Source organism: Tamandua tetradactyla, chromosome 6 (assembly GCF_023851605.1).
Source record: "Tamandua tetradactyla isolate mTamTet1 chromosome 6, mTamTet1.pri, whole genome shotgun sequence".
Lineage (NCBI taxonomy): Eukaryota > Metazoa > Chordata > Mammalia > Pilosa > Myrmecophagidae > Tamandua > Tamandua tetradactyla.
In genome coordinates this window covers 160,445,628-160,468,459 of record NC_135332.1, presented here as the reverse complement: position 1 = coordinate 160,468,459, position 22,832 = coordinate 160,445,628, and the positions used below count along the sequence as shown (strand labels likewise).

General features: G+C 39.0%; 1 long non-coding RNA gene across 3 annotated transcripts in view; it reads right to left on the bottom strand.

Annotated features, from left to right (window-relative positions):
• The window catches only part of LOC143686462 (uncharacterized), an 83,730-nt gene extending 64,586 nt beyond the window's left edge, over window positions 1–19,144 (bottom strand). For 2 of the 3 annotated variants that reach the window (XR_013177173.1, XR_013177172.1), the window contains exons 1-2: window positions 19,031–19,144; window positions 9,296–9,393 (exon numbers count right to left, since the gene is read on the bottom strand). This is a non-coding gene — a long non-coding RNA (uncharacterized LOC143686462). Of the gene's footprint in view, window positions 1–3,544; window positions 3,604–9,295; window positions 9,394–19,030 lie in introns of all 3 variants that reach the window. The other variant, XR_013177174.1, reaches the window with a different exon arrangement.
• Window positions 19,145–22,832: the final 3,688 nt, after the last annotated feature.

Genomic DNA, 22,832 nt, shown 5'->3' with positions numbered 1-22,832 from the left:
ATTCTTTCCTCTTTTTGCTTTTCTTTCCTCTTTTTCTTCTAAAGACTCTGGAACTTTTGCCTTTAAGTTTTATGAATGTGTTTAGTTTTCTGATTCTTAATACAATAAATACTTGGGAGTGTTTATTTTGTTTATGACCACATTACTGTCTTTGATGAACCGATTCTAGTCTTTAGATATGTATAATATCATTGCAAATAAAAATGTCCACAGTGATTCATCTTTGCAGCAAATGGGTAATGTGCACTTTGGGGTTTAAAAATAGAGATGAGTCAAGAAAATCATATGTCTCCTATTTGAAGAGAAAGAAACTTCAAAGATTTGGGTGCCTCTCCACCCTTTGTCATCATATTAATCATGATGACCGTAATTGGGGTCCACATTCAAACAGTACTGAAAATAACTCATTCCTTTCTAATTTTAACAGTTAGAGATGCTGTTTAACAAAATACCAATTTTAGCTATTTCCTGCCAAATTTTGTCAATATCCACCATACTGGATGGATATTGACAAATATCACCTCACTAAAGTGATGAATGGTCCCTTGGGACTCTCCCTTGCTCCCTTTCCTTGTATCTTGGTCATTGAATCACTCGGGTCATGGACAAGGGCTGGTTCCTTGCTAAAAGACTCTTCTGGTATTATTTTCCCACGACCCACCCTCGTGTGTTTACATGTGCTACCTCACGGTGTGGAGTAAAGCAGCAGCCAGGCTTCTTAGGCTATAATCTGGAAACTTGCAGAAAAACCCTGTGTTTTGCATCTTTCAAGGCAGTGCGTCTACTTGAAGGCCAGCCTGTCTGCTATTACAAGCTCTGTAGGCTTGTTTTATGTTAGCGGCAACAAGACCTTGATTTTCAGGTTAATTAAAAATAGTTTCCTACATTTTAATGAACTCTTCTTGAAAGAACATGCTGTGCAAAAAGTTTGTTCTTTTTGGGTGAAGGGAAAGGAGATGAAGTTTTCAGAAAATTCCTTGAGTTAAAAAAGTATTCTTTGTATTGCAAATGAATTATTTGTTTGAATAAATATAACAACAGAAATACAACTCCGTATCTAGTTGACATTACATACTTATCTTTGTGAACAAAAACCATATTCCAAAAAGAAAAGAAGAATCACTGAATGAGCAACAGAAAAAAACAGGCCAAACTTTGCAGCTGCATTTCTAGAAGCCTCTGAGAAGAGTGATTCATTCTATCTCCTTCTCTTGGGTCTTCTTTCTTGCTGTAGGATTTGAAATTTCCTCTTATTTTGTCCTTGTCTGCTTCCCCCATCATGCTGACTGCTGGGTTTTGAAAATCCACCTTATTTCTAAGTTATGGTACTAATTCTTTCTCCAGATGTAAAGTAAGTGGGTCACACATCAGTATGGCAGCTGCCATGTGACTGTTCAGTGGTTACACGTTTGCTCTCATTCCATGTTGCAAATTCTTTGAGGTGATCCCTCAGCTGCCAAAACTATTTGGAGAAGAGACAGGCAATATCATCCTGACTCTGCCTCACATTGAAAAAACCATAATCTTATCTCTGTCTTTACCCTGCCAAATCTCTGGATGTATTTGGCACATTTAATATGTTTATTATCAGTTAACAACAAGAATGATCCTGGATTTCCTACTTCAAACACACACACACACACACACACACACACACACCACTTCTCAAATACAGAAAAAACAACTTCCAGTGTGATCAGTCTGTTTCATGAGAAACATACTAATTTTAAGGGTGCAGAAACTTCCAGAGCCTGCTTTAGGAGACAATATAACCTTGCTCTGCTTTGGGAGAAGTAGAACCCTATCAGAAAGAGGGTTAGAGATTGGTGGTGAGAGAGAAACTCAAGATGAATGTTCTCTAAAACTTGCTGACCCTGAATCTGCTCTGTATTTTCTTATAGTGACATCTTTGATATGTCTTTCTCCTCTTACTTTTTTTTTCTCCTCTTACTTTTAACATGTCCTTTAAAGATCCAGTTGAAGATTCAATTTCCTCCAAGATATTCTCCCACTAGTTGTGATTTTTCCATTCTCCGAACCACTACTGTGTTTTGGACTTCTGTGATAATTATGATGCACTTTTCTGGGTTTTTATATATTTGACCTCTTGACCTTGAATTAAGGGGCTGTGCCTTCCTTTCCTTTTGTGAACTTATATTGTCTATCACAATGACGAGACTATTCAAGGCTGCTTAATAAATGCTCATGCAGTCAATGGGACAAGACACTTATTATTATTTAAATGTGAGGTATGGAGCTGTAGGTAAGGAACACAAATACATATACTCAGAAGTCTTGGGTTCAAGTGCTCTGCTTTGTACCAGCCATGTGAATTAGGGGAATCATTTGCATCTTTCCTCAGGAAAACCAGAGATAAGAATGCTCATTATGACTTTCATAGGTTTAGTATGTGAATCACAGGAGCTGATGCAGGTATTGTGGTTTATGAGGTGTATACTGTGAAGAAATGGTAGTTAATACTTCAGTTAATACTTACTACTCAGTATGCCTCTTGCATTGCATTCTTTCCTTCCTCCTCATTACTCTAATACTAACAATAATGTTGTCTTTGGTATAAAAACTTTCTTTGGGTCCATTGTCAAGAACATGCATTTGCAGTTGCTGTTCTAGTGGATTTGGGCCCTTTTCCTTCTTTGGCTCATAGCCCCACGGTGGCTGTCGAGGCCCTGGGTGAGAGTGCAGGCTCGCTGCACGTGCGGGCAATGACTCAGCTAAGAGCACAGAAAACCGAGGTGTATCTATAGGTTAGAGCTTGCATTGTTGGGCTTCCAATTCATTACCCTTTCACAAGTGAGCTAACCAGTCATATACACTATATTTCTACTGGGCCCTCAATATACTCTTGAGTTAATCAATCATTAACCCCCCTGAATAATCACTTTTTGTAAGGCACTGAAGTATTGACGGTATTTTCTGGCTTCTCTACTGGGAGATTTTGAGGAGCAAGAGAAAGACTAGAGTAAATGCTAACAATAGTTGTGGAGTGAATGAACCCCAGTTAGCCACAGCACTTTCCTCACTGAAGAGAGATTCTCCAAGGGCTCTTTTTAAGAGTAATATCGGTAACTTTAAGTTGAAATGGAAAGGGAGAGAATTCAGAAAGAAACTTCCTCTCAGAATCCACATATCTAGGATTTTTTTAGTGTATCTTAGGTCTTATCAGCACCATTATATTTTATAACATTTGCAGCAGTGATCTTAAAAAAAAAAATCTAGTTTTAAAAATAGAAATCCAAATACAGCGGGCAGAGGAAAAACTCACTATTGCATCAGTATGAACATTTTTGTAGTTTTTTTTTCCCTTTTGGCATCCTGATCTCTTTGAAAATGCTCTCCTTTCTACTTATAGGGGAAAATACACCTACTAACTGCCTGGAGGAATTATGCAATGTGCTTTTCACAACTCCCTATGGCCTGAGGTAACAGTGTAAAGGAACCTTATTAGACATTTTTTTTCCCACAGTGCATGTGAGAAGATTATTTCTAAATAAATTTTCTCTTTCCTTTTAGTAAAACTGCTCACCTTTAATGAAGAGGAGCCACATGAGAAGAAATCAGGGCATGCTACATTCAGCTGTTTGACTAGGATGTAAAGACAAAAAAAAAATTGGCATTTCTGAGGTGGAAAAACCTAGGTCTTCTTAGGAATCACAAAAATAACTGCTGAAAACCCTCAAACTTTCCAAGAGAAACTTCTTTAAAAGTTATGTGTAACTAAAAATAAGGGGATTATAATGGAAGTCAGTGTGCATGTTTATAAAATTCCAGACCAGTCATAGGAGGTGTGGGCTGGAAACTCAGGGTTCGTGATTTTTAAATCTTCTGGCAGATTTAAATTTTGGGGCCGGAGGAGCAGTTGACCTTGAGCAGTCACCTGTTTTCCTTACCTGTCAAATGGAGATCTCAAAGACGTCTCAATGAAATGAATTTTAGGTTTCTCGTTTGGCCTCAAAGAAATACCCACTATTTACATGAATGGAATGATAATAATCATCTTGAAGAACAGTAGAAAGAGTGGCTTGTGACTGGAGGAGATTCAAATAATGTGATGCAGTCCGGAAGTGGTAGAGTCCTCAAGTCTAGGAAGCTTTGTTTTGAGACCCAAGAACCTAAATGTGTTTAGGTCTTGAGAGAGTCCTTACCCCGCATATCTGGGGGTCTTCTAACAGGAATAACAATATTTACTTCAACACAGCAACAAATGTATGAAAAGACACTGTCCTTAGATTCTTTTGTGTCAGGGGCTCAGGGGAGGTGGGTAAGAAGTAACCGCTTAATTATTTGGGGATTTCCTCTTGGGGTTGATGAAAAATTTTGGTTAGTTAGAGATGGTGGTTGTACAACATTGTGAATGTAATAAATGCCACTGAAATGTTGACTTTCATGTGGATAACTTTATGTTACATAAAACTCGCTGCAATTAAAAAATATACATTTTTTATTCAAGATGGGAGGTGCTCACCCATGCAAGCTTTCTTGCAGCTCTGCTGGCTGACATTTGTAAGGGTCTTTTAATGATTTTTGGACGGGAAGATTGCTATTTATAATTTTTTTCTTTCAAAAAAGGCATTAAGGGCCTTTGTTGGAAAAGATGCAAGGCTGAAATAGAATATACTTATGCACATTTTGAAGATGTATTAGTATTTTGAAATAATGATTTTTTTTTCACAAAGCAATACATTCATTCATTCTGACTGATTTTTGAATTTGCAGAAGTGAGACTTAGCAGAGAGAGGGAGCAAATGGGTGAGCTTTAGCATTATTGCCTGGGATCTGAAACTGATGACACACACAGACAGCCCTTCCGAGACATCTTGACTCATCCGTGTTTCAAAAAGCACTTTGTTGAAAGGCATTTAGGCTCCGGAAGAATTGAGTATGACTGAAAATTGATAAAAGCAAGCTAAACCAACTTGCCTTACATGCCAGGACAAAATCACCTTGCTCTAAATCGCCCTTTCCTGGGGCGCCACCGGCCTTCTTCATTCTCCAGTTTCCCTCCTTGTTCACAGCTACACCCCGCCCCCCCCCCCCCCCCAAGCCCTTAAGTCAAATTGCTAATCTCCTCCTTGAACCTCTTCCTTACTCCTTGCTTTCATTGTCCTTGCGAGCTTTGCGGAAAACATCCGGATGTGAGATGTCATACTAGGTTGGGACCAGTCAAGAACCAATTTCTGCAAATACATCATTTGTTTCCAAGCTAAGGATGAGGCTCACACCCATAAGACTCTCAACTGCTGTGTCTCTCTCCAGGTGGAGCCCCAGACTCTCAGGTGCCAGATGATTAAGCCTTGCTTCTAGCAGGGGTTGGAAACAGCTGCTCCCATATCAAACCTCTTTTTCTCTCAGCCAGTTGCGGCACAGTCTACACCCAGCTGTGATTTGCAGTACCCACTGGCAGCTCTCATCTCTACCGACAACCTTTCATCTCAATCCTCTATAAACTTTTCTTAATATCTGCTTGTTAAACCTGACAGAATGGCATTAGAACAAAGCTAACCTGGCTGCTGAAATGCTGGCAGCATCATCTGTCAGGCCTTTTTGTTTCTTCCTTTGATAAAGTTTTGCTCGGCTATTATTGTGGAGACCTTGTTGGAGGGTTCTGAGGCCTCCAAACAGAAAGGCATCCATCTGTTAGCAGAAAGCTCAAAGGCTGAATGTAGTCCTGGGGTGTAGCCTGCGTTGAGGTGTGCATTTCTTCCCCCAAATGATACCCAGTGAATACCAAACCAAATCTCTCCACCTCAGTTTATGTTAGTACTTTAAAAATATTAAAAGCTAAATACAACTTCAAAAATTCCAAATGCAAGATTTTAGGCAATTACAGTAGTGGTGATAAAGATAAGGTCCTTTCTAGGGGCCTCAGAATAGCTTAACATTAGAGTGAAGATGAGAAGTTAGATCTTCTCACATGTTCTTTGTGATATAATATGAAGTCTCTGCCCCTCAATGAAACCCAATTGGTCTTAAATTAGTATCATCAGAGATTATAGTGTTGACTGGGCAGTTAGAAGTATAAACTATGCCAAGTCATATTGCCATGAAGAATCCACCCTTTCTCCAGGACCCTTTCTAAGAACAGAGCATGGCCACTGCTGCCAATTCTAGCTCTAAAGCCTTCTCTTCAGGAATGGCACCTGGCTTTCCATCTCCAGTCTTCATACAGACCTAGCGAAGATTGGATAAGAGCCATTTAACCTGTCCTTTAAAAGTTGTGTGGCACAATCCTCACTAGAAAGTAGGCATTCAACAAATGCCAATTACCATTATATTTAGAAGTCTAGTTGATAATACCCAAATACAAGCTAAATTAGAGTGGGTAGTAGATCAAAAGTGTCTCTCCTTGGGAAGGGCATCGATCATTTATTTTGTCTAAGTTGACTTGTAAACTTCTCGAGTAACTCACACCAACGTTGCTTTCCCATTCCCACTCCTAGTTAAGAAAGGATGGCCTGGTAACATTTACAAAATTTTCATTAGCAGAATCTTCTCACTTTCCTTTCATAGCTGAGTTTCCCATGTTCACTTTTTTATTCAACTACCTAAAGGCAGATACTAGATTTGAAATATTCTTTATGATAATATCTATTTTCCCCCATAGAAGTTTCTTGCCTAGGAAAATCTCAGGGAACACTGCTGCCCCTACACACCTGGAAGAAGGCATCACAGGAGCTGAAAACTCAGTGTCTTTTTTGCCTAAGTTCTTCTAAATCTATGGTATACACTTGCAAGGAACAAAAGACGGTATTTCAAATCATCTCTTTGGAAACAATTCTATAGCACGATATTAGTTAAACTCAATTAATGTCAGTTTTAAATTCTGAAACAAGCAAATGAAATGCCTGATTCATTGCTCCCCTACATTCATACTGCCCTCCTCACAAACTATGCCAGGAAGAGAATTCCTGTCCTAGACTTTTCTCCTTATTAGGTGTGGTTTCTGCCATTAAAAAGTCTGCTTAGACATGGAAGACTTCAAGCACTAAATTATGTCTCTTGCTGCCTGCTCATTGGCAACAATTGTGCCAAGGTCCAAAGAGAGAATCAGGTAGGTGTGTCCTAATAGGAGACAGTGTTCCTCCTCTAATTGCCATAAAAGCTTTTGAAGCCATTGTCTCTTGGATCTAAGAAGATTGATCTTGAACGTGTGAGCTCAGAGCTCAGAGTCAGAAGCTCAGAGATGTAATTCTTGGGTTGGCAATGACTCATTGTAGGGCCTGAGGCAAACCCACTTATTTTCTCTGGGTACCAGTTTATTAATCTGCAAAACCTCAGGAAATTAACACACAATTTCCTGATGGGGGTATCAGATGGTTCTGACATTAATAATCACGGCAAATAAGTTTGACGGAAAGCATCCCCAGAGTTATTACCTGCTTGAAACCACTATGAATTTTTCGCGGGCCTTGTTATTTTTATTTTCAAGTCTGACCTTTCCTCTTTGGAGATTTTTAAATGTACAGTGAGGAAATTCAAGTTCTCTTGAAGTTTTGTTCTAATCTTCATCAGCACAGATGAATTTCTTCAAGGCTGTGTCTCATGATAGTTTTGCGTAGGAGGTCTTCTCACCTACCCTTTAGGACCAGATGCCATGCAGGATAGGAACCAGCCTCTGGGGTGGGACCTCTTTGTTTCTGATTCCATCTGTGTAAAAGCCCTTGTGGTCTTGGCAGAGTTATTATGTCAACCAAGAAGCATCATGAGGAAATCCTCCTTTGTTGATGCTGTTCTTCCACAGCTGATGAAACAGTTCTTTTAGGGATAAAAGAGGCAAAATGAAAAACGATGTGTCAATAAATGGAAATTAAATGAATGTGTGAGCATTCATTTGTTACATTCTACATGTGCTCCTCTGAAGCAGTAGTGTTTATGCTCAGGGACAGCTGCAGGCTTCCAGTATGGTAAAGTAAATATGGCCTGGAGAGAAATGGATCCACTAGCTCCCACGTGGCTTCCATCTTGACTGGATCCTCCTGAGGCTTCCATCTCCCCTGGATCATCCTGCACTTTGCTCTCTCAGTTCTATTTGGGAACGAATTCCTTTCTTAAGTGCTCTGGTCTCTGGGTGGACTGGCCTTTGCTCTCTGTCTTCCATATTTCAGGTCTCTTGAGTCCTGAAGCATATTTCTGTCTCATCTACTTAACTCTGCTGCTAAATCCCAGCCACCATGCCTGTCTCTTGAGCTCACCAGATTTCACACTTGTTTGCCAGTGGCTGTGAAAGGAAATGACAGCAGAATTTCTCATGGGCTTGGCTCCCATCCAGCATGGAATACTACCGAGTTGATGTCTCCCAGAGCTGTGTCTTTAACTCAGGTGTCCCCATTTCATTGGGCTCAGCAGATTTCCTACATCTGTGGTGTATGACATTGTAAAGAGTTCAATCTGGAAACTTATTTTCCCACTGATGTGTCCCCGTTCTGTGTTTGAGCCTCCCCATAGGTCTCGGGCTGAGAAAGTGCAGATTGTATCAGTCCTGTTTTTATCAGTGCCCTGTGGAATAATGCACCTCCTGCTCAATGTTCCTTCTACTGCTTTTAAAATATGAACAGATGACCAGGATCCATGAACTGACAGCCATGCCACATGAGCACCAAAGAGAGCTTGTAGGGAGCTTGGGACATGGAAGAAAATAATAGAATGCGTTCTATTCTCATTCATTCATTTATGAATCCTTTCATTCACCCAGGAAATAGCTATTAAGCACCCAATGTGTGTACACGTTGGTCACTGAGATAAGATAGCTATCATTTATTGAGGCCCTACTGTGGACTAAGGACTGTGTTAAATGTGAGCCTCACACAACTCTCACACAACCACATGAAGGAGTGGTTATCTCCATTGATGGCGGTATTAAGTAACGCCACACAGCCAAAAAGTGATGAAGCCAGGATTTGAATATGCACAGTTTGACTCAAAGTCCTGGAACTACGCTGCTGAATGCAAGGAATTTTGATAGATATTGTGGGACATACCTGGGTGAATATGACAGAATTCTTGTTCTCAGAGTGTTGATGATAGAGAGAGCTAACACTCATTGCACTGCCACTTACAGTATTATAATCTGGGACATGTTACTCAACTTCTCTGTGCCTCATTTACCTCATCCCTAAAATGGCTAAGATCACGTATTCTATTTCTTAGAATTATTTTGAGGATCACTGCATTAAAACATTGAAAATAGAACAAGCTTTGATGACCTGAAGATTGTTAGCTTTTAATTATTATTTTTATTGACTACTATCATTCAATATTAAAAATTAAGAGTACTTACTATGTATACCAGGCATTATGTTAATCACCTAGGAATTTGTCGTGAACAGGCTGCAGGGTCTGTGTCCTTTTTTAGTGATTCAGTTGAATGAAGGTAGCCTATGGAATAATCATAACAATAAGTAAGTAAAAGCTTTGCAAGATAATACTTTTTCCTCCTTGAGACACAGAATAAAAGGTTGAGATAACATAACTCCACCCTAACTCCTCCGAAAACTAGGAAGCATCCTGCAGCTTGGCCAAAGGAGGAGGTGGTACTTGGCATAGAGGAAGTTGTTGGGGAGCAGTTAAAAGGGAAGGGAAACAGAGCTGAGCAGCATTAATTCATGATTAATTCATGATCTTTTTTCTGGGGACACAGACTATTTCTGCCCCATTTTCATAATCCTCTCAGGCCAGCATACCCTGCTTTCATTTTTATCAAAAATATTCCCAAGGCTAAATACTTTGAGACACTGAGCCAGCAACCCCTTGTTAGTTTGGCCACCCCACAGGTGTGCTGAGAGCTCATCCATTCTTTGTTGTTGGAAATAAGGCCAAGGTAGAAGTCACTTGGGTTTTCAAGTCCTGCTGCCACTAAAAAGGGTCATCTCCTCCATTTTCATTGTGAATCAACCCCATTGACTAAAGGAAGACATCAGATCTCTCTGGGCACATCTGTAAACAAGGGGGAAACAGTAGGATATGTTCTTGGAATGTGCCACATGCAGGGATTCAAATGTAAAAACAAAACAAACCAAAAAAAACACCCAAGCAAACATGAACAACCATCTCCATTCTCAGGGAACTCAAGTCCTGTCCTTTCTCACTTTCCTCATCCAGAATGGGATCTACCCCTTGGCCTTAAAGTTAGTTTTGCCATGCACATGAGCTTCCTACCACCTCTAACCCCAAGTTCAGTTATCGGAAGACTGAGCCTGATATAGCTTCTTTGATTCAGAAAGGAGACATATTTTAGAATAGGAGATAAGTGTGGGACTTGAAAGCTCTTTTTTGAGAGCTTGAAAAGACTTCTCTTTGTTTTGCTTGTGATAAGAATCCTAGAAAATGACCAAGTTGCCCAGAATTGATGGGGTGGCCACTTATTTTATTCCCTCAGTAGTGACATACCTTTGGTTTCTGCAGAGAGCTTCTAGAGATCCAAGGCCACCTGGGTCTGAAGCAACACCACCAGCGTGTCCTGCCTCTTCCCCCTAAATTCCTATTCATCCTTAGAATGGACTTCCTTTTAAGATTACAAAATAATAGGATATACTGCCTTTTCTCATGTAAGAGCAGCATTCTCCACCTCCCACATCTTTCTTTGTTTGGAACTGTTCATTCTTGGCAGTGATATTCTTAAACCAAGGAAGAGTGAGGAAATTTCACTGTCTTGGTGAAATTACCTCATTTAGGAATAATTGGTATTCACATAAGAGATGCACATTTTCATCCACCTAGTAATGAACAAATTAACAAGACACCTACTGAGTTGTGTTAACAAAATTACCAAATGTAAAAGGAACTAATTACTATCTACTTCATCCCGACAAACTCAAAACTGCATTCATAATGGGCTTTGCGGCTGCCTTGCTGTAGACTGTGGAGAAAGGAAATGAACAGGTGTCTGGCCATCAAAGCCCTTGCCCTTGGTGATTGTTTTGGAAGTGGCACTGGCCTTTTGAGAATGCTGAGATTGCTTAAAGAGCAATCCTTGTTGGTGAAAATGTCTAGAACGCTCACGTTCGCTTTTCAAAGATACCACATTGTTATCCATAAACAGTAACTGAAGCATATCTAGCTGAATTTCAGAATGGTACACTTTTATGACAAGATTCAGGTAGCAAACTCCCACTGTGATAATCGGGTCAGCTAGCCAAACTAACAAGGGGTTGCTGGCTCAGTGTCTCAAAGTATTTAGACTTGGGAATGTTTTTGATAAAAATGAAAGCAGGGTATGCTGGCCTGAGAGGATTATGTACCCTGGAAAAGCTATTTTTTAGTTCTGATCCAGTCCTGTGGGAGCAACCATTTCTTTTAGTACCTATTCAGCACTGTAACTTGGAAGTTTGATTAGATTATCTTCACAGAGCTGTGACTTGCCCAATGGTGGGTTTTAGCCTTTAATAAGAGGGAGATACGATTCTACCCATTCCAGGTGGGGCTTGATTAGTTTACCGGAATGCTTTATAAGAGGAAATATTTTGGAAAGAGAGACAGGACTGCAGAGCCATGAGAGTCACGAGCGCCCACTCGGTCAGAGACCTTTGGAGATGAAAGAGAATGCCTCCAGGGGAGCTTCATGAAACAAGAAGCTGGAGAGAAAGCTAGCAGACGTTGCCATGTTCTCCATGAGTCTTTCCAGCTGAGAGAGAAACCCTGAACATCATTGGCCTTCTTGAACCAAGGTGTCTTTCCCTAGATGACTTAGATTGGACATTTCTATAGCTTTGCTTTAATTGGGACGTTTTCATCAGCCTTAAAACTGTAAACGTGCAATTTAATAAATTCCCCTTTTTAAAAGCCATTCCATTTCTGGTGTATCACATTTCAGCAGCTAGCAAACTAGAACACAGGGCTATAATATGAATATAGGAAATTTGGTGTTTATTCACATGAAGTATTTCTGTTTTGAGGATGTTCACAGTAGGCTGGTGGGAGTTTTTCATACTAGGAAATTATTTGGTGGCACCTTCCTGATTTAAATTTAATTGTGCATGTTAAATAAATTCCTTTAAATTTGTAATAGAGCTCTAGAGGGCTTTGAGGTAATTTTTAGGCAATTTTGTTTAAGCTAAATTCTTAGTATCTCAGTAAATTCCCTCCATGGTGAGAGGGGAGAGTGCTGTCCATTTGCCCCAAGGAAATCGCTGGAATGACGTTATACAGGGCACCCTGTTTTGCTAATGGCAAGATAGTGAGTGGTTCTCAGAGTTAAAGCAAGCATATCTGAGCAGTCAGCTTAGAGTGAGTGTAAGTGGAAAGAGGGTCTGAAATTCTAGGAAAATCTCTCCCTCCCATAGACACACGTACACTCGAAGTAAGAACACAGGGGTACTGAGGTCTTAAGTTTTGAGAGTAGGGACTCCATGAGTGTTTGTTGTCTAGATGGATAAATGATTGACGGACTGAATGAATATGATGAATCAATATACAGTTCTTGGAAACTGTCTCAGACATTGGCGGTCAGAAGCAGCAACAACAATACACACACACACACACATACACACACAGAGCTCATGGTAATTATTATCCCAAACCAGAAATTTTGGAAATGTTCTTTTAAGCTAAGTGAAATAGGTTTCTTTATTATAAGACTTTTCAATCTATCACCAATGGGCATAATTTACTTCTAAGAGAGAGGTACATTGATGTATTTTTCATCATGGAATCCTTTACCTTTCCTTGAAATTCTTAATGGACTATATTATTTTAAAAACTGTAGTTCAGAGAGATTAATTTGTCCAAACTCACTCAACCACCTCTTAGATCCTGGTCTATTGCTGTTTCCACTACATCATTCTAGCCACCAACTTCCTACATGGGTTCTGTAATTTTGATGACAATCACATTCTCCTAATTTTCATCTTTATGCTTCACTGACAAATAAATCAAATGTGCCCATATTTGCCTTTCTTTGAAATGGCCTCAGCTCTAAAAAAAAAGAGAAGAGAGACTGCATATTCACAGGAGTAGAATTTAAAAGTCTTGGACTAAGCTTTCAAATACAACTTGAGAAAGGAAAAATTTTCATCTAAAAATTATAAAATACTCAATTAAAAACTTGAATGGTAAATCAAAAATGTTTTAAATATTAAATTAAACATTTTTAAACATTAATATGCAAATTTAAAAATGCTGATAAAATCCCTGTGTGTCAGACCAACACAGAGAGGGCCCTTGGTGTCCTTTTACAGTCATGGTTTGGGGTGTATGTTTAAGAGAGGGAGAGAAAGAGAGCTGATTTAAATCTAAGGAATGTGAATAAAGAGAAGCCATTTGCTCATATGCAGAGTACAACTAATAATGGCGCAGTGGCCAGCTTTTCAAAGACTTCCCTGAATTTTGTTGGCTTTGTCACCTGTATGGGAATCCCTTTCTCTTTCTCTTTTACCCTTATCTGACTTGGTCACCACTGTATCCTTGATTTCAAACATAGTTCCTGGCACAGAGTTAATGGGTGTTAAATAAAAATTTGTGGAATGAAAGAGTGAGGGTGGTGAGGAAGGAAGGAAAGGAAAAGAAGGAAGGAAGATTTAAAGGAAGACCTGGCCTCTTATATGCTCTACTTTTGTAATCTTAGTGGCTGCTGATTTTCAGAAATAGCATCTCCATTTTACACTGTGTAATGCTAGAGCCTGGAAAGCTTCTGCCATCACCCTAAGAATGCTTGTTTTGCTGCCAGTTATCCTAGAACATCTGCTTTTTTAGCTGGTGGTGGCCATTTGTTACCAGAGCAACTTTGGGGGTACCAAAAGGCCAATCAATAATATGCTAGTACTTTTGGAAGGACTCTGTTCCCCAATCATAATTGTTGGAAATTTTATTCTATCTTTTGGCTTGAAGCACAGCATGTAGTTGTCACAAGGGGACATTTGCTCTGCGGGTGAATGTGACATTGATAGGCTCTAATTTCACACCCAATATAACAGGTTGAAGAGCATCACTACTTTGTAAGCCTTGAGTTTTGTCTGCTGCTTGGTTCCTTTTTGTTGCCAGACTCTATTTCCTAGTCTGTCCTGCCAAAACTGGCAGGCTAGCAGCTTTTTTTTTTTTCAAATTAGGCTGAGGAATTTTCTGTAGCATATGATGAGAGATGAAAAAAAAAGTCATGAAAGAACTAAGATGCCTTTATACAAACGCAAGGACTATAGGAGATTGGCAAGATAACTGTGTACTTGAGTGAAGGAGGTTATGACTATATTTAAATAAACAAAATCTGCTGGGATCGTGTTTATTGCTAAGATGACATCCTTAGAAGACAAATACCAGAGAGGGATTGGGTAAAGCCAAAAAAAAAAAAAAAAAGGCAAGAAGAGAGAGAAAGAAAGAAAGATTGTATCTATATTGAAGCCTTTTCAGAAATATGAATGCAGTGCTTCCTAGATGCTTAGCATTGAGCTAAGCACTAAGTTGAATTGTGATTTACATAACAGCCATACATAAAAGCTATATGACCCATTACCTGCTTTCAAGGTGCTTCCAATTTTGTAGAAGATGTAACAGTCCTCAAAAAATGTCCAACAGATATTTCACATATTTGAAATTGCTTGGATTCATTTATATATCAAATATATCAATTGCTGGGCTCCTTTGGGGATACAAAGATGCAAAGCATAAATATGGTTTCGTTACTAAGGAATGTGGTAAACTATCAGAAGAGTCACAGAGAACTCTTATACAAAGCAGAAGGCTATACTTACCAAATAAACAGTACAAATAAGTCCTCCCCATCCCTTCCTCCTTCCCTCCCTTTCTTCTTTCCTTTTTGGAAGGAAAAGAACGACTGCTAAATGCCTGCTTAGAAAAAATAGGTACAAAGAATCAATGCATGAAAATTGATTCGTGTAATAAATTGCAAATCCATGTATGAGTGAGATACATTGCAAATGCTCAGAACGTAATGAGAAACAAAACCAACAGTAAAACTACATGAATGACTGACAAGATGGGTGCAAAGAGAATGGAAGCATCTTTTGTCAAATATTTGATCTATTGTCACTCCATCCTTAATGTGTAATTAAATATAGCTCTCTGCTATGAGTGTCAGGAGGTTGTTTCTATTAAAATCAACACACCAATGGGGCTTGTATTAAGATTCTCGAATTCCCAATACAGAGCTAGCAGGGCCATTATATTTATTGGACACAATAGATGCAATGCCTAGGTACTTTGCATCTAAACACTTTGAAAAAGTGTTTACACACTTTTCAAGTACCTAAGGAAAAAGGGTTTGCAATCTGAGAAGCTAATACATTTATATGAGAAATAACTTAACTGCCATCATGCATGAAAAATTAGTGTAACTGAAAGTCCACGGAGGACCAATGCAAGAATTATGAGTTCATTAGACATTTCCAACATTGACTAGATAATGTCTAAGAACTTCAAGGAAACATAAAAAGCAAGATATCAGTAATGTTGACTATATTAGGCATACTATGTGTAGGGGACCCAGACTTCTTTTTAAAGATTCTAGATAGATAGATAAATAGTTCATATATAAAACATTTTAATCCTCATAACAGCCCTCTGAGGCATATATAATTATTATCTCTCATGTATAGAGATTATAAAGTAGAAAAAGATTCTCTTACTGAGTATGTGTTTTTAAAACTTTCCTTAGTATTCTTTCATTGTAGTTGATTTGTTACAATATGCATTACTTTTAGTTTTAAAATGAAAAATTTTAGAGTTAAGAAATACAAGTTATACAAAGAAATATAAACTCAAGTATTAGGAGGGACACACATTTTATAGTCTTATTTTCTCTTGAAATTAATGAAAGAAAATATAAGATGTCTTGGATGAAAAAATGTTTCAAATTGTGTTTAGCTAGAGAAAAGTATCTGAATAAAATTTTTTACAGGGTAATTGAAAGCAAGTTAGATATATAAAATATGTAGAGAAAAGATGTAAGGACTGAATGAGATAATTTTAATGAAACTGGATTGAGTGCTACTAAAGTAGAAGAAATTTTTAAAGAAATTACATTCCTACAGTCAAATAACAAAAGCCATGGCAATATGATGAATATAAAATGACAAAAATCTTGGATAATCTTCTTTAAACAAGAGAAGTGCAAATAAAAGTCTACAATTAGAAATCAGAAGGCCTTTTAGGAAAAGAAAAAAAATGCAATTGACAAAAAATACTCAACCAGGGTTGAGTATATGGAGAGAGAAGAAATCACATGCCTCCTAGGGTGAAAGGGAATTAGCTATTACTTACAGAACTACTCATAATTCTGAAATGCACCAAAAGGTTGGAAATGCTCTGAGTGAGAAGTGCAAAGTATTGATTTCCAAAAGTAACTGTATTAATCCTTGCCTTGCCCAATAGATACGCCATCAGTGCTTGATAAAATGAAGAGACGATGACATGCATGTCCAAGCAGATGCAAATATTTAGGAGTCAGCGTGATTGAACCACTCTCTGGAAGTAGAGTTAGAGTCCTTGTTGAGGACTGTAATGATTAACTGTTGTAGGCCTGTAGTATCTGATGATTAAAACAATGCAATAATTTAGTCAACATTTATTGGCTGTTCACTGTGTGCCAGGCACTCTTCTAAACACTCTTCCTATAAAATTTTATTTATTCCTTACAACAGACCCATGAGGCATATACTATTTTTATCTCTAGTTTACAAATAAGGAAACTGAGACAGAGAGGGTAAGAAACAGTTAACCAAGATTAATTGTTGGTGGCAGTGAAACAAATACTTATTAAGCATCATTAAATGGTGCAAAAGAGTTTATTCCCTTATTCAGCAACTATTTAGCTCTCATGTTGTTTATGTTGGGTGTGTTCATGCCTAGTAATGGGGATATCCTGCTATGAACAAAGGGGACATAATATTTGCTCTTGTGAGACTGGGATCCAGGTTTCACATATTAGGGTTAGAGCCATCAGGCCCTGATGCCAGCTGTACACTGGCTGGAGTGTGTCCCTTATATTCTACAGGCATCAATCTTATAGGTCAGGTCACATAGTCTTGGTACCCGTTGGAAGGCCATTGCTGATCTCTGGGTTTAAGCATTCCTCAGTGGCACTCAAGAATTCCAAAACCAGAAAGTTCAAGTGCGATCCAAGACTCAGATAATACTATGTAATTTCCTTATGGATCTTTGAAGACACAGGTGAAGGAACCCTTGAGGGGTGGAGTACACTGGAATGGCCAGCTTGGAGTCAGCCTGGCTAAGTTTGAATCCCAGCTCTGCCACTTACTAACTAGATGACTCTGCACAAGTGGCTAAACCTCTCTGTGGAAGAAGGAACATCATAAGCATCACCTCCAATAGCGGAGGTGAAAATTCAATGAGATGTAGGTACAGGGAGAGGGTGGCATGGATGCTGACCATGGCAGAAAGGCTGCTATCTCTTGTGGGCACACACATTCCCTCTCCTCGCTTTCCCAAAGTCAGCTATTTGATACTCAGGGCCTCCATCCTGTGTGACTTTCAACTTGTTTCCGTCCACTGTGCCTCTCATCTTCCAGGAGGGTTAATAACATTACAGAGCAAAAGGAATCACTATTACCCATTAAAGCTATCATGGCCAGTCACTGCTCTGGGCCCTTATCTTCCATTTAAATACATATGATCCTCTCAACAGCGCCACCAAGGAACTGAGAGCCAGGTCTTTAAGAAGTAGCTAGAAACAGGTGAGAGCAAGATTTTTGAAATTTTGTCTGTATCGAAGTCCATGTGTTTTCACTTTACTCTGCAGCAGAATGCTGAAAAGATGTAACTGAACAGAATAATTTACAAAGTGAGGAGTTGGTGCTGGATGTGTAAAGTCACAACATTCTCATCTTCACCGGCCCTCTCTACAGGGACAGAAGGACATAGCTGTGAATATGTCCAATGAATGGATGTGTAAAATTTCTATACATGCAAAATCATCTTTTCCTCCTTTCCTTCTATATGCCATCTCCTTTTGAAGATGACATTAAATTTAAAGGTCAAGTACACTGCTTATTAACTGTTAAGGAAGTTGTCCTTGAGATGCCAGACTTCCACTTTCATTAGTTTAGCCATATATACCTTTTCTCCCTCCTTGGAAAAGCTTCAGTGTTGAGTAATTGTATTTCCCAGTTAGTGCAGAATCCCACTCTGCTGGAAATTAAATGATATATTGCAAGTACAGGACAAGTATAGCATTGAAGTTTCCTCTGGTGATGTAACTGCTACTGCTGATAATGGTGAAGATGATGATGACAATGGTAACAGCTGAGGAGTTGCTGGCAATGTATGGTAAATTTCACTCCCATATATATTCACCTGGAATATATCCATGAAATATGGTGGCACTTAACCCACAACAGAAGTCGGTGCTTTCTAGGGTTCTTATCTAAGTAACACAGGTCTTGGCAGAGTAGAAAGAGATATGAGATTCATTTTTAGGGTATAAAGGTAAAACCATTCAGAGGAAGCCATATGGACTGACAGGAAAAGGCCCCATAACAAAATTATTAATAATAACACAACAACAACTGTGTTCTGTGTATGCATGTGTTCAAGAAAGATGTATGCAAATGTAAACAAAACACATTAATTTATTTTCTTTAAAGTATAAACAAACATTGCCTTGTTTGGCAGAATCTGCAAAATGCATATTGTTCCCTTTGGCTTTTTCCTTTGCTACAGCAGAAGCATGTTTTTTGTATTAAATCCATTGTTACTAGGAAATTAATCCCCAAATATGTCATTGTGGCTTTCCATATATTAAAAATCCTTATTTCATATGAAAAATGCAGGCTTGGAAATTTAAAAAATAAAGAGGATAAAGTCTGTCCTTAATGTGGAATGTAAGGGACACATAAGAAGATGCTGGAAGAGTAGGGTTCTCTGAGCACCGTCGCTTGCTGGAGATCTATTGGTCAACTAGTACAGATCGAACCATGTGGGTGTCTAGGAGACGTACAAGGAGGTATCACATCAGGGGAGTTTACTAAGGAAGTGCCTTCGTTTCCTAGGGCTCCCTAGCAAAATAACACACACTGGGTAGGTTAAAACAACAGAAGTTCATTCTCACAGTTTCAGAGACCACAAGTCCAAAACTGAAGTGTGCAGGGCCATAGTCCCTCTGGAGCTCTAAGGGAAAAGCCTTCTTTGGATCTTCCAGATCCTGGTGGCTTCTGGTGTTCTTTGGCTTGTGACAGCATAACTCCAATGTTTGCCTCACTTGGTGTTCCGTTCTCTGTGTGTGTGTCTGTGTCTCTGCATCTCTTCATATACACCAGGAAATGGATTTAGGGACCAGATTAATCCCATGCATTATCATTTTTACTTGTATCTTAATTACATCTGCAAAGACCCTATTTCCAAATAAAGTCAAATTCAGAAGTCAGGAGTGGAGCATTTACATATCTTTTTGGGGGGACACAATTCAACCCACAATAGGAAGGCATTGTAAAGTTACAGGGAGGAGAGAAATGGGGACTCTGTTGGCACCTGTTGAAGTATCTAAAAATAAATCCTCTCAGACACAGCTGAGAGGATTGATAAAGTAACTGAATTAGCAGCTGAATGTAGTTGTGGGTGACGCAATTGATCTTGTCTTTAGCCAAACACTTGATGAAGTGTTTTACAGGAACTGGGGTAATCATTGGTCAGAAGGTGGCAAGGCTGAATGGCCTTAGTGACAGAGGAGAGAAGAGAGTCAAAGAGCACGGACCTGAGGGAAAGTATAGTAAATATCCATGCCTTCCTTGGAGTGAAGTTCTATGCTCTTTCAGTCCTCCTTTGAGAGACTGGGCCATGACACGCATTACATTAACTTCAAATTTGAATGCTGTAAGAGCTTCATTCTTAGGGGTTCCCCAGGCAGGATTTAAAGAGAAGTATTTTTCAACGCTTCTCTATTAGAACAAAGAGGCAGCACTTAAAGTCAAAGAGAATTACAGCTGTTGTCTAGGGGAATATGGGCCCTGTGATGGTTAGTTTTACGTGTCAACTTGAATAGGCTAAAGTTCCCAGTTATTCAATCAAACACTAATCTAGGTGTTGCTATGAAGGTATTCCGTAAATGTGGTTAACATCTACAACCAGTTTACTTTAAGAATAAGGAAATTATCCTTGACAATGGGGGGGGGGGGCACTCAACCAATCAGTTGAAAGAATTTATGAGCAAAACTGAAGAGGAAATTTTTTTTTGAAGAAGAAATCTGTCTTAGGACTTCAGTCCTAACTTCCTAAGAATTTCCAGCCTATCAGCCTGACCTGCAGTTTTTGGACTTGTCAGCTTCCATAAGTCTATTTCTCAGAATAAATATCCCACCTCTCTCTCTCTTTCTTTAGTCCTCTGGAGAACTCTGACTGACATAGGCCCAGACACTCAAATTTTTTATTGTTGAAAGATTGAAGTTTATTTGGCCTGAATTGTTGACATGGGCTAGTTGTGCTTAGGAGCTCTGAAGACACATTTCATCCTTTCCCCACACAAGAATATAAATTTCATGAGGACAGGGCTTTTTTTTTTTTTTCCCACTTTTGTCTCCCTAGTTCTAAGAATAGTACAAGATTTGTTGACTGCATCATTCATTATCACAAACAATTCAATTGAATGCTTATTATGCATGTAGTGCTGAGTATGTGCCATTTTCCTTTTCTGTATGACAAAGGCAGAGTAAGAAAGAAGCATGAAAACTAACTCAATGTGGTAGTACCTTCCTGGGCTAGTATGAAATACTTTCTCCAGCGGACTGTGGGTAGGATAAAGATCCTCTGTCATCACACACTTTGCCCTTCTGGGGTGTAACACTTTGCGTGGTAGGATCTGCTAAGTAAGTTTGCTGAATCTTGTTTAGGAAATTTAACCTGATAAAGTTACTAACGGTTAGTTTTGATGACTCAAACCCAGAAATGGATGGGCCTTAGAAATAATGGTGGGCTAAAGAGCACAGAGCCAAACTGACTAGCAACTGTGCAACAAGGCAAGCAACTGATTAGACTTGGAGGCCCCAAGAAGCATATCTGAAGTTGTGGTTGCAGATATCTTCCAAAAGGAAGACAAGAGAAATCATCTCTGACATTGGAGATCTGGAAAATAGGATGCTTAGAGAACACTGAAAATGAGGTAGTGTCCCTGTAAGAGCAGGACAAAAAGGGAGATGGTGTTCACCTACCAGTTGCTGTGAGGTTCTCAGTTGTTAGTTTGCTTTCCAACAGAAATAGTCACCAAATGAAAAAAGCTCTAAAGAAAACGCTATTTTCTGGGTACTATATTAACTATGGTCTAATGGGAACACAGTACCAATAGTGTTCCACAGGGAAATCAGATTGCAAACATCACAATTCCACTGTCCAAGTATCTCCAGACAGTATCCTGGCATTGGCGAGACACTGAGTTTTGGTTAGAATTAGACAAAAATAGAAAGAGCTATTCTTTTGGAGGCAGCTCTATTATGAGACTAGATTTCATTCTTCTTTAACACCTTTTATAAGAAATCTTTTTAAGAAACTTGCAATGCAAATTATTAGTTCTCACAACAGTCCCTACAGTTAGAAATGCAACCCTTGAAACCTCAGATTGAATGAAGAATCCAGTAGAAATGCATCTTATTACCTGGGAGAGAAGTTTTTCTATTACCAACTCCCTAAGAACGTTTTCAAAAAAAAAAAAAAGAAAATCAAGAAATTATTTAAAGCAGAATAGTCAGATTGGAAGACAAAGTTGATAATATCCTTGTATCCTTGTCACTGTATTTAAAATTGTAGTAGAAAGTGGTTAGGACACAATTTTTAAGCACTTCAGAACTCTCCTTCTGTTCTTGATAAACTCATCTATGCAGCTCTTTTTTATATTAACTTTGCCCCTCCTGATCATTTATTTACATGTCTTTGACAAAAAGAGAAAAAAAAAAAAACTTAAGTCTCATAATTTAATATATTCTGTTGTGTGGCCCCATCTGATGCCAGAGGGTTAAAACCTGGACTTAACTTCTTGGAGAAGGAAAAGTTGCATTCACTGGGCTGGGCTCCAGAGAGGAATTTTTTTTTTCTTTCTGTGGCCATGTGTGCTTTGTCCATCTACAGGATTTTAGACCCAAGTAAGTAAACATGGTTTGGAATAATTTATATGGAGCATGTTTAGTAAATGACTGAAATTTACTCCAGATTGGAAAGATTTCTCAGGAAGACAAATCTCTGCCTGCAGTCTTTCCATGATCAGTGGGGAGGGAAAAACCCCTCTGCCATCACACCCTCTCCTGCTCTGGGGTCAAAGTCCCTTGTGTGTTGGGGTCTGCTAAGTACAGTTGTTGAATCTAACCTAGGGAATTTAATCTGAAAGCCTGATTTCATTCTTCATTGATATCTTAATGCCCTACCCCATGGCATTTGCTAGTTCTTCACTAGGTGGGGATGACTGGTTTCTGGTTGATACTTTCTTGTCTCACAGAGCAGTGGCATTTGAAGAGGTTGTCAAATGCTCTCAATAAGTCTGAGAAATCACTCCAGGTATGCAGCCCTGAATGCGAATTCCAAATTGTAACTTTCTCATCTTCCTTGGGAAAAATAATTATGTCTCTTTCTATGTCTGTTCTGTCTTCACTCTCCCCCTCTCCCTTCCCCTTCCTCCCCTTACAAACACACACACAGCACACACACACATGCATCCTTATTTAAGCTCCAACTTTGAAATTAATCCCTGCCCATATTTGAGGTTGAAAGCCAAGCAAACGTGTATTAGAAGCCAGTGTTTTGGTTTTCGTTACCTCTTTGCAACCTCTGTGATTATATAAGAGCTCCAACTCTGAGTTTTTTGCCTCTGGATCTCAAACTCTAACTTAGTTGGGGTCCCAAGAGAACCAAGTAGAAGACCTTAAACCAGTCCA